Source organism: Tupaia chinensis, unplaced genomic scaffold (assembly GCF_000334495.1).
Source record: "Tupaia chinensis unplaced genomic scaffold, TupChi_1.0 Scaffold000065_1, whole genome shotgun sequence".
Taxonomy (NCBI): Eukaryota; Metazoa; Chordata; class Mammalia; order Scandentia; family Tupaiidae; genus Tupaia; species Tupaia belangeri.
Genome location: NW_006159523.1, coordinates 3,552,576 through 3,567,512, shown reverse-complemented (window position 1 = coordinate 3,567,512; position 14,937 = coordinate 3,552,576). Strand labels below are relative to the sequence as shown.

The 14,937-nt window shown below is 44.4% G+C and overlaps 1 protein-coding gene across 3 annotated transcripts in view; it reads left to right on the top strand.

The window, feature by feature from the left end:
• Positions 1-11,319: 11,319 nt before the first annotated feature.
• The window catches only part of SERPINB8 (serpin family B member 8), a 16,089-nt gene continuing 12,471 nt past the window's right edge, over positions 11,320-14,937 (top strand). Inside the window, exon 1 of one of the 3 annotated variants that reach the window (XM_006141817.3) lies at positions 11,320-11,893. The gene's annotated coding sequence lies outside the window, so the exon portion shown is untranslated. Of the gene's footprint in view, positions 11,894-11,960; positions 12,296-13,462; positions 13,580-14,937 lie in introns of those variants that run through there. The other 2 variants (XM_006141818.3, XM_027766165.1) reach the window with 2 other exon arrangements.

Genomic DNA, 14,937 nt, shown 5'->3' with positions numbered 1-14,937 from the left:
AAAACTCTCTTGTGTTTGTGTTGTGGTAAATTAAAAATCCTTAAATGTTCTGTGTCTTTGTGAACCCAGAAGTAGGTAACGAGTTACTATGAGCTTGGAAATAAAGCTAGAATCAGGAAGAAGAGCATAACAACACCTCAGAGGCTGGCGATCAGAAAATATTATACACAATACATTGCAAACAAACAGAAACAGAAAAAGATGATCCTAGAAACTTGCTGATATGAAATGTTCTCCTCTCTCAGGGATCAGCAAATGGTGTAATGGTTACATGGCTGGACTCCCACATAGTCAACCATGGTTCTAGTCTGACCTGGCAGCTTAAACTCATGGGGAGAGCGTGTGTGTTCATACCCATGATCCTGAGTGGAGAATGGAGCAAAAGGGGTTCTGGTGTCCTCCCGGGGGTTGGGGGTGGAGGGTGATGATTTCTCGCTTTTTGTCTCTCTTTCTCTCTGTCTTTCTGGTGAGTGCATGCACCCTATAGCAAAATTCTCTCAATTAAAAAAAAAAAAGTTCTCCTCCCTCAGTGTGAATGCGTACTTTTTTTAGAAGAATTACAGACTTTAAAGATAGCAGATATAATCATAATCTGTTAACCTCATTTATTTCCCCAAGAAAAATAAAAGTATTTTCAAGTAGTATCAAAAAGATGTTTTGGTTCCTGCAGGGAATTATTTATTTATTTAGCAAGGCTACTTTTACGTATGGCATAATTCTACTTATATAAACTATAGATATTCCAGAGCTGGTCCTATAGCCTATTGGATAAAGGAGCCAGGTCCCTGGCTCCTTTCCCAATCGCTGACTGCAGTTCCAATTCCCACTGGAACCCGTCCCTATCCCCCCAGCACAGCAAATGCTCCTCACCCTGAGTTTCGGCCCCTGGCTGGCACCACTTTCTTTCAGCCCCTGCCCAATCTGTGTTAATTTGACTCTCCTCTCCCCAGCCTCCATCTGGGACCACAAGGTGAATCCAGCTACCAGGCCCAGTTAGCCTCCATGCCCTGGCCCCAAATTCTGGTCTCTCCTTTCTAAGAACTCTGGGTGGAGTGGGACTGGCTTGAGGCCATAGTGGGTTGGGAGGAGGAGTCCAGCTCAGGCTGGTTCCAAGGTGGAACAGGGTTCTTGGGAAAAGCGCTCAGTGAAATCCACCCTGGCCAGTCAGGGAAAAGCATAGCTTCCTTCAAGGCGGGCAGGAACTAGAAGGATGTCCAGGACAGAGGGTGTTGTGTGCAGGTGGATTCTGGACTCTGGAGGGAAAGGACTCGCCGGCGGTGGGTGGCTACCTTTGCAGACTTCTCTGAGAGAAGAGAACATTTTTAATCCTGGGAAGGGGGTATATGACAATGAATTTATTTTTCTTTCTTTCCTTCTTATTAATTTATTTATTTTTGCTATAGGATGTATGTGCTTACCCAAGAGACAGAGACAGAAAGAGAGAAATCACCTGTACCAGGAGGGATGACCATGCTGCAATCTCTTCTCCTTTGTTCTCCTCTTGGGATTTTGGGCACACATGCACACATGCCCTCCCTGAGTTTTAAGCCTGGGTTTAGGACTTGAACCACGGTTGGCCATGTGGGAGTCCAGCAACATAACCATTATGCCATCTGCTGGTCCTGACAATTGAATTTTTTGAGGCTCTGCTTCTTAGGCAGATAAGGGATTGAAAGAAATAAAATGCCTTTGTCTCAATATAACTTTTATGCCAAAGTAGTGTATTTTGGGGTGGCCTATCTTGATCTCCGTCAAAATCAGGAGGTAAATGTAAGGAATGAGCCCTGGGTACCCCCGCGTTCAGAGGCTGAGGTAGGGGAAGAAGAGCTAGTAAAGGAGGGAACTGCTATGGTTTTCCAGAAGAGAAGAAAGTGTTTGTAGGGGCACAGAGTGGCCAATTCTGTTGAATGTATCCAGTGTATTACTAAACTTTATGTTTGCCCGCATTCTTTATAAAGTTAAACCTATGCAGGGGATGTTGAAGGAATCTGCCTTTAAAATGACCTGTGCAGAAAAAATATTCACACAAATTCTAATATTTGTCTGTGTTGGAAAGGGGTCGACTAGGATCATCGTGCTTCCAGATGAAAACACTTGACTTGGAATTCCTTGCTTTCTCACTTTCTCTCTCTCTCTCTTTCTCTCTCTGTCTCTTCCTCTCTGATCAAATTAAAATAAATAAATAAAATAAAGTTAAATAAAATAATTCTTAAAAAAATACATTGACTTTAATGGAAAAACTAGTGAAATCTGCAGTTATTAGCAATGCACTAATGTTCATGTCTTAGTGTTCACATGCGTTCCATAGGACATTAGCATTAGGGGAAACTGTGCTAGGGGTCTAGCAAATTTCCCGTATTTGCAACTTCTCTGTGAACCTAAAATTATTCCAAAATAAATGTGTTTTACAAAGAAAGTATTATGTATAAAAATTTAGCACACAAACAGCTCTATTTTCAAAAATCTTATGAGCTAGAAGCAGAAATTTCTCATTTATATAAACATGTGCTCTGTTATAAGAAGTTTTTGTTTCATAGTTTTTTGGTTTTTTTTTTTTTTTTTTTTTTTTTTTTTTTTTTGCTCTAGGATACAGGCACTCACTGGAAAGATAAAGAGAGAGAGGGAAAGTGAGAAATCATTCCCTGGAGTGGTGGCCATGCTGTAATCCTTTCTCCTCCATTCCTTTTTTCAGTATTTTAGATACACACGCCTGGTGTGTCTTTCAAGCCTTGGGGCCCTGGGGGTCAAACTGTGGAGCTGGCCATGTAAGATCCAGTGCTTTAACCACCTTGCCACCTGGTGGCCCCATAAAAAGATTATTTTAACAAGGAAAAAACTCTCTTGTGTTTGTGTTGTGGTAAATTAAAAATCCTTAAATGTTCTGTGTCTTTGTGAACCCAGAAGTAGGTAACGAGTTACTATGAGCTTGGAAATAAAGCTAGAATCAGGAAGAAGAGCATAACAACACCTCAGAGGCTGGCGATCAGAAAATATTATACACAATACATTGCAAACAAACAGAAACAGAAAAAGATGATCCTAGAAACTTGCTGATATGAAATGTTCTCCTCTCTCAGGGATCAGCAAATGGTGTAATGGTTACATGGCTGGACTCCCACATAGTCAACCATGGTTCTAGTCTGACCTGGCAGCTTAAACTCATGGGGAGAGCGTGTGTGTTCATACCCACGATCCTGAGTGGAGAATGGAGCAAAAGGGGTTCTGGTGTCCTCCCGGGGGTTGGGGGTGGAGGGTGATGATTTCTCGCTTTTTGTCTCTCTTTCTCTCTGTCTTTCTGGTGAGTGCATGCACCCTATAGCAAAATTCTCTCAATTAAAAAAAAAAAAGTTCTCCTCCCTCAGTGTGAATGCGTACTTTTTTTAGAAGAATTACAGACTTTAAAGATAGCAGATATAATCATAATCTGTTAACCTCATTTATTTCCCCAAGAAAAATAAAAGTATTTTCAAGTAGTATCAAAAAGATGTTTTGGTTCCTGCAGGGAATTATTTATTTATTTAGCAAGGCTACTTTTACGTATGGCATAATTCTACTTATATAAACTATAGATATTCCAGAGCTGGTCCTATAGCCTATTGGATAAAGGAGCCAGGTCCCTGGCTCCTTTCCCAATCGCTGACTGCAGTTCCAATTCCCACTGGAACCCGTCCCTATCCCCCCAGCACAGCAAATGCTCCTCACCCTGAGTTTCGGCCCCTGGCTGGCACCACTTTCTTTCAGCCCCTGCCCAATCTGTGTTAATTTGACTCTCCTCTCCCCAGCCTCCATCTGGGACCACAAGGTGAATCCAGCTACCAGGCCCAGTTAGCCTCCATGCCCTGGCCCCAAATTCTGGTCTCTCCTTTCTAAGCACTCTGGGTGGAGTGAGACTGGCTTGAGAGCTGCACCATAGTGGGTTGGGAGGAGGAGTCCAGCTCAGGCTGGTTCCAAGGTGGAACAGGGTTCTTGGGAAAAGCGCTCAGTGAAATCCACCCTGGCCAGTCAGGGAAAAGCATAGCTTCCTTCAAGGCGGGCAGGAACTAGAAGGATGTCCAGGACAGAGGGTGTTGTGTGCAGGTGGATTCTGGACTCTGGAGGGAAAGGACTCGCCGGCGGTGGGTGGCTACCTTTGCAGACTTCTCTGAGAGAAGAGAACATTTTTAATCCTGGGAAGGGGGTATATGACAATGAATTTATTTTTCTTTCTTTCCTTCTTATTAATTTATTTATTTTTGCTATAGGATGTATGTGCTTACCCAAGAGACAGAGACAGAAAGAGAGAAATCACCTGCACCAGGAGGGATGACCATGCTGCAATCTCTTCTCCTTTGTTCTCCTCTTGGGATTTTGGGCACACATGCACACATGCCCTCCCTGAGTTTTAAGCCTGGGTTTAGGACTTGAACCACGGTTGGCCATGTGGGAGTCCAGCAACATAACCATTATGCCATCTGCTGGTCCTGACAATTGAATTTTTTGAGGCTCTGCTTCTTAGGCAGATAAGGGATTGAAAGAAATAAAATGCCTTTGTCTCAATATAACTTTTATGCCAAAGTAGTGTATTTTGGGGTGGCCTATCTTGATCTCCGTCAAAATCAGGAGGTAAATGTAAGGAATGAGCCCTGGGTACCCCCGCGTTCAGAGGCTGAGGTAGGGGAAGAAGAGCTAGTAAAGGAGGGAACTGCTATGGTTTTCCAGAAGAGAAGAAAGTGTTTGTAGGGGCACAGAGTGGCCAATTCTGTTGAATGTATCCAGTGTATTACTAAACTTGATGTTTGCCCGCATTCTTTATAAAGTTAAACCTATGCAGGGGATGTTGAAGGAATCTGCCTTTAAAATGACCTGTGCAGAAAAAATATTCACACAAATTCTAATATTTGTCTGTGTTGGAAAGGGGTCGACTAGGATCATCGTGCTTCCAGATGAAAACACTTGACTTGGAATTGGTAAGGAGTGTTCTAAGTACACATTTTATCATGGTAAGGCTCTGACAAGCTGTACAGGAAAGAAACTTGGAGCATCTGTTTTTACCAGTGTTTTCCTGGCATTTTTAGCCACATGCCTTTTTCCCTTCTATAGTTACATCCAGTGGGAATGGTGCTCTGATTCTCAGACACACTTTAAAAAATGCTCTTATCCCAGAAGGGGCTCAGGTGGAGCTGAGCCAAGTCAGCATTTAATGTCATGCTTTATAATTTAGTAATTGTTCTTTTCTCAGATTTTTTTCTTCCTTTGGAATCTGACGGCAGTCCTATCTATACAGGTTGTTGTATTAGTGAGACAGATGGTGTGTATAGTGCATTTGTTTCAAAGCAGAGTATGCTACTGACAAATATGAACAGTCTTCTCAATCTTGTTAAATACTTGAGAATTACTTGTTAAATACTTCAGAAAACTCTTGTTTTTATCTTTTTTTACTAAATTCTTTTCTCCTTATTTAATTTTATTGTAATTTTTAAAATTTTTTTCCACATTTTATTGATTCACAAAATACCTTGAACTAAAACTATGGACAAAGCTAACATCTAGTTACAAGTGCACTGTAATTTTCTTCTTGTACGAAGAGAAATTGAATGTATAAGTTGTTTTAGGATGATTATCCTTGGCTACCAGTGTCAGTAAGAAGGCTAGCCTCAGTTCAAGGCTGGACAGGCAGCCTCTGGGCAGATGCCCTCACAGAACAGTAGTTATTGTGTCAGGGTGTAGAGGTCTTTGTGCACCTTCTCCTTTCTCTCCTCCCAGACACAAGATAGCATTGATGTCGTCAATGAGAATATAGAGAACAGGGTGAAAAACCAGGAGGAGGTATGAGGTGCAGGTCTCACAAACCCTCAGAGGGTGCAGATCTCACAAACCCCAAACTCTGTGCCGGCTTCTCACAAGAGCTGGAGGGAAAGGACTTGCAAGCTTCTCAGAAGCCGGCACAGAGGCTGGAAGAGCACTTAACTCAGACCAGTAAGAAATCAGCCCAATTTCTCTGCGTATTCATTTCTACTTTTATAGCAGTTTGTGTTCCTAGGGATTGGCGGGTCACAGATGTGTTCAAATGTACAATGAAAGTTTAAAATTGCTTTCAGGAGGCAGAGATGGGTAGTTCCATTCCGTTCACAGTCACAGAGTTTTAGACAGCTTTATGGGTAAACACCGGATGTCTTTCTAGTTTGTTTCAAATGTCTTTTGAAAAGGCAGCTCAGTGTTCTGTAGGTAAACATCAGATGCCGTTCTATTTTATTTGAAATATATTTTTTAAAGGCAGCAAACTGCTCTATCACTATCTGGGCCTCTTGCTTGGCATGCAGTTGTTGTGCCCCATGATAAGGTAGGTAGAAGAGGAAGAGCTATGCTGATTTCCGGGGCACAACACTGACCGCCTGGTTGTTAGGAGGACCCTGGTCTCTGAAACTTTAGTAACACAGCTCACATTTTCATTCTGTAGGTTACACACTTTTCCCTTTGCACCCACACACCAGCAATGTAACCGCTGAGAGACAACGAGGCTGAGGAGTGTAAGGAAACACTGATATTCCATGTGGGCCAAGATGAGGACGGGGGAATACCACCGGCTGCTGGGCATGCTACTGCCATCCTTGCCTCCCTCTGCCTGGCCTATGAACTCAGAAATAAGACTCACAGATGGGGAATAATCAGTTTCTGTGGTTTTTTTTTTTTTTTTTTTCCCACTGCAGAGTGAGCTTCTGAGAGCTATGACCAGTGGCAATAGGCTGGCACCTGTTCCATGGGGAACGTCATGCCCCCCGCACAGCTTTACAGAACACCAGTTAAATGCAAGGTAGGGGTTCGGAGATGGTATATAAATGGAATAGCTTCTGATCATCCAAGTGCTAAGGTACCTTTCTCTTCTTTTCCTGGAAAAGGATATTCAGACCATATCAATAGTAAATTATGAAAATAAGTATGGTAGTCTTGTCTGCTATAGATTTATGATACAATAAGACTTTAGCTATGTAAATCATGACACAGAAAATAACAATACTGCTCTAAGACATTCTTGTCAAATTAGATGTTTATCAAACAGCCTTTTTATTTTTTTGGGAGAGGTTTTTGCTATAGGGCGAGTGCGCTTGCCAGAGACAGACAGAAAGTGAGAAATCACCTCCAAGGGGGGATGGCCACACCACAATCACTTCTCCTCTGTTCTCCTCTTGAGATCTTGGGCACGCACGCACATGCACCCGGCTTGAGTTTAAGCCACCAGGTCTAGAACTCGAACCGCGGTTTACTACATGGGAGTTCAGTGCCATAGCCATTACGCTAACTGCTGTCCCTCAAACAGCCTTTGAAGAGTTATCACTCAATATTTTATAACTGTGCAACAAAGTCTAAAATCCATGTGTTGGCTTGATATATTTGAACCTCACAGAGCCCTGAAAACCAAGCCATGCAGTCCCCTGTTCTTGTCAGATATAAACTGTGCCCCGTCCCCACTGAGCATGAAAAGCTTCTCACTCAGTTAATTCCTCTATTGACTGGGCTGTTCCACCTGGTCTTCAGTCTGGCTCACTTCCCTGCCATCCTGCAAATTATTCCAGCAAGGCTATCACATCCTTCTGGTGGAACCAGGAGCTGTTTCTCCCTCTTGTTACTACAAAGCGTGCCTTCCACAGCCTCTGCTGGAACATTCTATTTCTAAGTGCAACACTCAAGTGACCCTGAATGGAATTTCACGTTGTCCTTCTTCCCTGGGGAGTGAATATATGTGACAAAGTAAACTGCTGCCAATTTCATCGGTCCAGGTCTTGTATCATGTGTTCAGTTACTTCTTAGTGCTGAGGATGTGAGAGCTTTCCTTTACCAACAACATGACTGAGAAATGATTGAAACAATGACTGTTTAGTGAAAGGTGTAGCCACCCAGATAATACTTCCACATTGTACCAGAAGACATTCCCATGAAGCTTTGCAGTGTTTCACAAAATAAATTCCTCCTAGGATTTAATATCAGGAAAAAGATGATCTCACCTTTTCACAAATGGTTACTGACCATCTGTTTTGCATTGGACATTTTGCATAGATTATTTCATCTTTAGCAGTAATATACCCATGAGGAATCTGAGACTCAGGAGGTTAAGTAACTTGGACAGTTCTTGAGGCTAGCAAGGGGGTAGAACCTGGATCTAACATCAGGTCTGATAATCCCAAAGACAGGTTTATCTCTATGGGGTTGAACAGCTACCTTTACCAGAAAGGTGGCTGCCTATACAGTGCAGGAAGGGCAAAGGCCAGAAATATGTCTGCCTCTAATATGAAGTCTTATTTCTCTGGCTCTGTTCTCTGATATGAAAATTGGGTCTTGGAAACTTCCAGCACCAAAAATACATGCTACTAAGACCCATGACTGAGAGTCTTGGATGTGAAGCTAAGGTCAGGTTCAGTTAGGCTCTATGAACTCTGCAAGGGTTTTTGCCTTCCTCCTGAGTTCCAGCTGGAGGACCTGGGAAGCTTCTACCTTCCTATGCCTGAGTAAGTGAGAATTCTGAGGCAGGTCTTGCATCCTTGTTCTCAGAGAAAGGGTTGCAGGGCTATACTTGCAAAGGAGAGGGACCCAAGCAGAGACTGTGAGTGTAGAGGTTGTGGCTGCAGGAAGTCCCTCTTGAGGACCAGATGCCCCTCTGAATACAGCAGGTGGCCTGACCTACAGTTTCTGGGTTGAAGGGCATGGAGAGAGCAGAGGGCTGGGCTTGCTGCACAAACTGGTCCTGATCTGATGCTCAGACCAGGCCATAGCATGGGCCATGTACATCAAGTGGCTGTTGGGGAAAGCAACACCAAATACTTCTCCTGCTGATTACTAGAGCACAGTGCAGGAGTTAGCTTTTCCTATCCGCTCGTGACGAAACACATGAAGTCTTAACAGTTGCCTGCATATTGTCCTTGAAATGAGAGGCTTCTAGAAATGGTCAGGAAAAGAGAGACTGACTTACGACTGTCATTCAAACTTACTCTGAGATTCAACTGTGAATCTACTTACTCCTGCGCCAGTTACTGTTTTATTGTCCCTCAGCTCTGAAGCTATGTTCACAGACTTTGTGATATGGGACCTGGACCCTATAAAAAGTACTACTTGACTTGCTGCACAGCATCAGGCATTGCCAGTAGAGAGCGCCGGAGAGACACTGACTGGATGGTAGAGAATGGCTCTTCCCTTCTAGATACTAGTCCTCCTGTGAGTACTGGGTGTAGGTGCTCAGAAGCCCACATGGTCCTTGGCAGCCACACACACTTTCAGGCCGTTCTCTGTACAATGACCACTTCACAGTTGTTCGAGATAGAACCTCTGCAACTCTATCTATATGAGGGGTTTGCTTCTATAGACCAGCTGCAGCCTGCACTCCTTTCAGCAGGGCAGACAGCTGTTGTGAACTAGCCTTGAGCCTCTGGCACATTTCAGTGCCATTGGCAGGCTGCATATTCCTGTTGTGACCAGACCTTCAAAGAGGTCTGAACCTCAGCCTTGGAGCATTAGGATGTATCAGTCAAGTCAGGCTGCTATAACAAAATACCATGGACTAGGTGGTTTGAATAGCTGGAAAAGTCTAAGATCAAGGTGCTATAGGTTAGTTTCTGGTGTGAGTTCTCTTCCTGGTTTGCAGATGGCCACCTGCTAGCCATGTCCTCACACAGCAGAGAGAACAGCCTCTCTCCCCTCCTCTTCTCATATTGCCACTCCTCTTCAGTGAGAGTGGAGAGGAAATCCTACAGATACACGTTTCAGACTGAGAGCTTCCTTTCACTATCACTTGCCTTAAGACCATAAGACCTAATCTGTTTTTTCTTTATTCCACCCACATTCAGTTAAAGATATGTCAGGGCTGAGGTTCCTTTAAGGTTTCCCCAGAGTAAGAACTCTCTGCAACAAAGGGGTCAACTATAAACCTGAGGTGGCAAGGCCTGCTCATCAAAACCATTTGAGACGCTTGAAACTCTGTGGCTATCCCTGATTCCTCCGGATTTTAAGTCTGAAATGCAGGTTGACCCTGTGAGCCTCGACCAGGCACCAAGAAGTGCCGTTCCATAGAGTAGGCTGGAGAGTAGCATCCTCACAAGTGTGAATGCTGTCAGACGAAATCACTGCGATTTAACAAAAACGACCTAGAGCCTTAAATAGCAGAATTTTAGTGCTACTGGGTGGCTGGAAAAGTCATGACATAGTTTCCCATTTTTCTATGCAAAAATGCACCATGACTTTTTCGATGCCCAGCATTTTGTAACAAGCAGCATAGCAGCCATCAGTCTTTCGACAAACACTGAATCTTGCTTATTATCTCACACAAGAGCACTTTAAACAGGGTGGTAATTACATGTTTGCATTTTTTCCCCCAAAGACTACTTCTCCAAATATGCTGACTTCTTCTGTGATGAGTAGCTGTCAGTAGAATAGCTAACTTTTTAAAAAAGTTTTATTTCTTATCTTCACGAGAGAGTGAGAGAGAAAGACAAGCACCCTTCACAGGATCTCCAAGGTCTCACACCATGATCCTCACTGCTGACACTTCCCCCCTCACCCCTCAGGCTTCCTGGCCACCGAGGATCATGGCCTGTGGTGATCAGTCTGCACAGGTTGACCAGGGAACCAGAACACGGTCTTCCATATGGACCCAACATCACTTGAGCAGTGTGTTATTGTATACCACTGAGCTAGCTCCCTAACAAATATCTCCGAAAAAAATACAATGACTGCCTTTCAGGTAAAAGCAGGCACACCTTCTCCACGAATGAGAAATGAACTGCTTTATAAAAGAGTCTGGAGTGATCATTTTGAGGAAGTCTGTTTGGATATTTTCTCATCGCTATATGACTTTATTAGTTAAAAAATGTTAAAACCGTCATACACAGGCACTTAACTAAAAAAAAAAAATCTAAATTTCTAAGCCTCATAAACATCTTTCAAGAAGAGGTTCAGTGGGCTTTAAACTGTTGGAAATAGAAAAACAAATACAACAATGAAAAATACTGGCTTGTAAGAACAAGTGACTTTCAAAAGGATAAATAGATTTCAATAATTTGAACAAAGAGTATGTAAATTGAAAATCAACTCTCAACATTTAGTAAGTACAACCAATGATGTCTTTATTCCATTTTTTCATTTCCTGAAAAGCCTTTTCCCCCGCGATAACTATCAATCCAAATTTAGAAATAAACTGAACTTGAAACTGGGTCTTCAATTTGCTGTATTTTAAAATGTTAAACTAAAATAAAAATACACATATATTAAACCTCATTGTTTTCATTAAATTTTAAAATGCTTTTTATGAGCACAAAATGTATGTTTCTAAAAAGAAGGTTTTTCGCATTGTAAATTTGTTTATATGTCTTGTAGCTTTCATAATATATTGATATTTAGACCATTATCACATATAAATTCTTAGGGCTCCATTGGAAATCCGTCTCAAAATTGTGTTGATGGGTATCCTACACACACAGTTCGGAAACCGCTCACTTCAACAACTTTAACTTCCAGCTTTGATTTTAGTTGAAATAAAAACTTGCGTGCACACGCCAAATACTAATACTGAACATATTAAACAAGGAAACTAAACCAAACCTCTACTGGGCAAAGCCTTCCACACCGCCCTGAGGACTTAGCGCCAGCCCCTCTCCCCCCACGTCATTCTCAGAGGCCACCGACCTCAGCCAGGGCAGGAGGATGCCCCGTGATCTCGGGCTCCTCCCAGGGCGTAGCCTTGGGTATTCGGAGGCAGAGATTAAAGCACAGGCCTGTGCAATCGGGCTGCTTTGAGTCATCTGCCGGAAGCCTGGCCCTCGATCAAGGCAGAAGTGAAGACTCCACAAAGCTGGAATAGTAGGAGGAGCAGGAGCAGCAGGAGCAGGAGCAGGAGCAGCAATAACCACCCGCCAGGTACCCAGCGTAGAAGGTACGCAAACCCTCAGGTTCCAGTGCGCACGTCTCCTCCCCCGAGCTCCGGAGGAAGCTGGGAGAAAGGGGAGGGAGTAAGCATAGGGGCGGAAACAAGAGGTTGGAAAAGCAGGAGAGGAGCTGGAATGATGCCGAGGGTGACCAGAGCATAGATGCGGGACTTGAGGGTCGCTCTGCTGCCACTCGCGCCCTAATGGATTTGGGCGAAGGCCGAAGGCTGGGAGGAGCACAGCGCGGACCCCACCCGGGATCTGAAGCCAGATGGAAGAGCAGGAACCTTGTTTTCTCGCTTTTTCCTTGCTGATGCCGCTGCTCTGTGATTTGCTGGCCGTGTGGGCGTGGCCGACGACATCAGCCTCGGGATTTGCTGCTCACGATGGGTGGGCGGAGACTCGACAGGGTGCGTGGGAGGAGCCGGGGAAGAAAAGGGGCGAGCCCTGCGACCTGGTCTGGTATTCCGTGAATCCAGGGCAAGGTGCTGGAGGTGCAGGTCGAGCTACCCCTCTCCGCAGGAACGTCTGTCCCCTCTTCGGTACACCTCATTGGTTGTGCCGTCTCTCTTCCTCTTCTTACTCCAGGCCCTCGCTCTTTATTTCATCTCTTCATTGGCTACTTCCGTTCAAATGGAAAGATACTTCTTCACCGACTCCACCCTAACCCGCGTTCGTGTCGCAGCTACTGTATTTTGATCAGTTCCGCACTTTTTAGATACTCCTGACTCCTGCAGGTCTTGGGCGAGTCCTGAGGCCACCCCAGGCCCACTCTGCCTCAGCAGGTTCGGGCTGAATGGAGATGAAGCTCTAGCGCCCTTGCAGCGGCAGTGAACGTACACTCCCAGTTCTCCCATGCGTCTTTGATCGCTGGGTCGCAGTCTCTATCTTTCTTCACTTTACTATTTCCAGATAATTGGAAATTTCCCAGAATTAGGTGTATTTCTTCTCTTACCCTTACTATTTATTCTGAATAATCTCACCCATTCATTTAGAAATTCTGGGAACCCGGATACTGATGGCTCCCAATCTGGCTCTAGAATTTCTATTCTTATAATCCCTGCCTGTGTTTACAAACGCTGGACTGTCTTTGTTAGATGGTCCTTCGCATGTTCCAGCATTTCTAATGGGATGTATCACCTTCCCCATTCCAGGCTGGCTCCTCATAGAAACTTCCTGCCTGACGTTGTTCATGACCTACCCAAGTATGAATTTAGGTGGAGTCTCAGGAGGGTCCTTGACCCTTCTTGAGGAACCATGGCCTTCCTACCACACTCTTTGCACTTGCAGAGACTCTAAAATTCACCTCCCTCTTTTCAGCCCTTGCAGAGCTCCTTTCCACCCTGTTAGAGCCAATTTCCACATTTCTACAGAGAGTTTGTTCTGCTTTTCTGAGGGCTTGCTTAGCACTTTGTAAATTGTCCTTTTAGGGAGCACATGACTGACTTGAGATCATGTTTTCTGTGTGGGTGTCTCCCCTTGGTAGTGAACTTCTGGTGAGGAGTTATGAAATTTGTTTTTCATTCTCTTCTCCCAACACATGTAAAGAAAGTTCTGTGTAAATACTCTTTGGATACATTCGCGTTTGGAGTGAAGCACCAATCTCACAGGTGTTCAAGACCTCCAGGACAAGGAGGGTATCACATACTTGGATGCAGGAGGCTTGCTTTTGAGGCATCTCTGTCACTTTTTCTGTGAGTCCTGTGGGCAGTATTTGCCACTGTTGCTGTTTGTTCACTTCTGAAAGGGAAACTAGCTGAAGGCCAATTCATTTTATTGGTTGGAATTCTTAACTTTCTATTACTGTGTGTTTTTATGGTGCAGTCTAATTGTAGCGGTATCACCTAAAGGCATTATTTTTATTATATTAAAGTTAATTCCTTTTTAGATTTATTGGGGAAGGTCTATTTTGTTTAAAATTTCAACCCTTCCGAAAGCTTTAATGTGCTAAAGAGGGAGGTAGAGCACCAGGAAGACAGGGGGTGAGAATCGTCCTTTTTCCTTGTGAGCCAATGACGAATTCAGGCTTTAGGCTCGGCCTGTTGGTCCAAGGCATGAACGACTTCTCGGAGATGGAAGAGCTACTAAACCTCACTCAAGCTCCTCCGCTCTGAAGTGGGATAACTGCACTGACCCGTTGTGGGGGTGAAGTGAGGTGATACATGGAAAGCACTGGGAGCGTGCCTGTGCCCGGCGCTGAGATCGGGTGGCCATTGGGAATAAGTAGGCAGGATTCAGAGGGAGTGGTGCCCTGGTATGAGGACCCAGGCTTGGCTAAGGCACCCACTGTTTAGTATTCTGATGGTGCCGTAACACCTTGCAATGCCAGTTTATTATCTCACCGTTCTGAATGTCATGAGTCTGAAATGTCTGAAATGGTTATATATATATATATGTGTGTGTGTGTGTGTGTGTGTGTGTGTGTGTGTATATTTTCTTTTTCTGGAGGTTTCAGGAACCTTTTTTCTGGGATCAGCAGATGGCGTAATGGTTACGTCGCTGGACTCCCATGTAATTAGTTATGGTACAAGTCCCAGACCCAGTGGCTTAAAACTCACACCGAATGTGTTGGGTGTGTGTCCGAAATCCCAAGAGGGGAATGGAGAAGAAGGGATTGCAGCATGGCCATTCCCCCTAGGGAGTGATTTCTTGCCTTCTGTCTCTCTGTCTCTGTCTCTCCGGCAAGTGCACATGCCCTATAGCAGAAATCTCTGTCTCGGAGAAAGACAGAGGACTCTGTTTCCTTTCCTTTCCCGGCTTGTCAAGGTGGCCATTTCCTAGGCCACTGTACCTACATCAGTCTGACCTGATGCTGACCCTCCCAATCCCTCTGTTAAGGACTGTCGTGACCCCATCAAACCTACTCAGAGAATACAGGATAATCCTCCGTCTCAATCCCCAGCCCAATCACACTTGTCAAATCTGTATTGCCAGGTAAACTAACGTAGTTGCAGGTTATGGATGCTAGGAGAGGTTACCCCCGGGGGTGAGCTATCCTGCCTGCCACGCCCGGTGTCCATGGGGGGCCCTAGGACTGTGTGGGTGCAGGGGG